This window comes from Gavialis gangeticus, unplaced genomic scaffold (genome assembly GCF_001723915.1).
Source record: "Gavialis gangeticus isolate Ggan-Ray unplaced genomic scaffold, GavGan_comp1, whole genome shotgun sequence".
Lineage (NCBI taxonomy): Eukaryota > Metazoa > Chordata > Crocodylia > Gavialidae > Gavialis > Gavialis gangeticus.
In genome coordinates, this window is record NW_017728994.1 from 38,061,441 (window position 1) to 38,064,196 (window position 2,756).

Consider the following 2,756-nt stretch of genomic DNA (forward strand, 5'->3'; position numbering starts at 1 on the left):
CCCTCAGGACACACAAATCTTTGAACCTTTGCCCACCCACCCCCTGCCTGCCCCGTGGAGCAGGGTGAGGTGAGGGGATGGAGCACTAAGTACCTGGTAGCCTGGGTGAGGGAAATGGTTCCAAACTCCAGGTGGTCCCAGCCCCCCACTTCCGGACGATGCCTCGCCTCCGCAGATGGGACAGCAAGGGACAGAAGCTGGAGGGGGACATGGAGCTGAGCCCGGCATCCTCCAGCCAGCTCCATGAACCCATGGGGGGGAGAAGCATCCACCCGGAAGGCAGCGCCCAGGACTCACCGCCATGGCCAGCGCCTTCCCATTCGTGGGGCTGGGGTTTCTCTCAGGTCCCAGCTGTTTCCCTGGGGGCTGACACAGCTGGGGCCGCCCTGCCAAATGGGCCCTCCCCATCCCATCCCAGCCATCCCAGCCACCACGGATGCCTGCCCATGGCAGTGGCTGACGGCCATGCGCCCCGCCAAACCCCGAGTCCCTTTCCCGCCCCCACTCAGCTGGGCTGAGGAGGCCAGGATGGAAACCCGGGGACACGAGGAAGGGGCGCAGACCGGCTGACCAGCCTGCTGGGGCACGCGGCCCAGAGGGAGGCTGGGGTGACACAGACGTGAGAGCGGGAGAGGGAACTGCCACATGGCAGGGCGGGTGGCCCAGCGATGGACCAATGCTGCCGAGAGAAAACCCCTGGCACCGGGCAGGAGCCCCTCCAGGGACCCCACTCCTTGTCTCCCCTAAGGTCCTGGGCCCCCCATGGCTGGGGGACCCTTCCTGCACTCTGAGCTGTGCAGCCCAGGACTGGTCTGCATGAGGTCCTGGAGGCCCAGACACAGCTGGCGTGCATGCACACATGGCCGCCAGAGGTGTGGATGGGGGGGCATGGCCCTGTACCCCATGCCTGCTGAGCTGGCACCATGCACGGTGACCCCATTAATGATCCTTCCGCAGGTTCACCTACGGAAACCTTGTTGCGACTTTTACTTCCTCTAGATAGTCACGTTCGACTGTCTTATCAGCACTCTTCCTGGGCCATGACCGACCCTGGCGGGGCCAATCCAAGGACCTCACTAAACCATCCAATCGGTAGTAGCAACGAGTGGCATGTACAAAGGGCAGGGACTTAATCAATGCGAGCTTATGACTCGCACTTACTGGAAATTCCTTGTTCATGGGGAATAATTGCAATCCCCAATCCCCATCACAAATGGGGTTCAACAGGTTACCGGCACGTGTTGGCGTAGGGTAGACACACGCTGAGCCAGTCAGTGCAGCGCATGTGCAGCCCCAGACATCTAAGGGCTTCACAGACCTGTTAATGCTCAAACTTAGGTGGCTGAACGCCACTGGTTCCTTTAAGAAGTTGGACGCCGACCGCTTGGGGGTCGCATAACTAGTTAGCATGCCAGAGTCTCATTCGTTATTGGAATTAACCAGACAAATCATTCCACCAACTAAGAACAGCCATGCACCACCACCCACAGAATCAAGAAAGAGCTATCAATCTGTCAATCCTTTCTGTAACTGGGCCCGGTGAGGTTTCCCGTGTTGAGTCAAATTAAACCGCAGGCTCCACTCCTGGTGGTGCCCTTCCGTCAATTCCTTTAAGTTTCAGCTTTGCAACCATATTCCCCCCAGAACCCAAAGACTTTGGTTTCCCAAAAACTCCCCAGCGAGTCATGGGAATAACGCCTCCGGACAGCTAGTTGGCATCATTTATGGTCAGAACTACTATGGTATCTGATTGTCTTCGAACCTCCGACTTTCATTCTTGATTAATGAAAACATTCTTGGCAAATGCTTTCATTCTGGTTCATCTTGCACCGGTCCAAGAATTTCACCTCTAGCGGCACAATACGAATGCCCCCGGTTGTCCCTCTTAATCATCGCCCTAGTTCTGAAAACCAACAAAATAAAACCAGAGTCCTATTCCATTATTCCTAGCTGGCAACCAGCCTGCTTTGAACACTCTAATTTTTTCACAATAAATGCTTTGGATCCCCAGGACACTCAGTTAAGAACGTCAAGGGAGCATCGAGAGGCAGGGGTTGGGACAGGCGGTAGCTCGCCTCGCGGTGGACTGCCAGCTCGATCCCAAGATCTTACTACAAACTTTTTAACTGCAGCAATGTTAATATACGCTATTGGAGCTGGACTTACCATGGCTACTGGCACCAGACTTGCCCTGCAATAGATCCTTGTTAAAGGATTTAAAGCGTACTCATTCCAATTACAGGGCCTTGAAAAAGTCCTGTATTGTTATTTTTCAGCACTACCTCCCCGGGTTGGAAGTGGGTAATTTGTGTGCCTACTGCCTTCTTTGGAGTCGTTTCTCAGGCTCCCTCTCTGGAAAGGAACCCTGATTCCCTGTTACCTGTGGTCACCATGGTAGGCACAGAAAGTGCCATCAAAAGTTGGTAGGGCAGACATTCAAATGCGTTGTTGCCACCATGGGGGTGTGCGATCAGCCCGAGGTTATCTAGAGTCACCAAAGCGGGCGGGTGAGCCCGGGTTGGTTTTGGTCTGATAAATGCATGCATCCCTGGAGGTCAGTGCTCTTCAGCATGTATTAACTCAGAATTACCACAGTTATCCAAATAACGGTTGGAGCAACCAAAGGAACCATAACTGATTTAATGAGACAGTCACAGTTTCACCGTACCGGCCGTGTGTACTTAGACATGCATGGCTTAATCTTTGAGACAAGCATATGCTACTGGCAGAATCAACCAGGTAGCCATGCTCCTCGG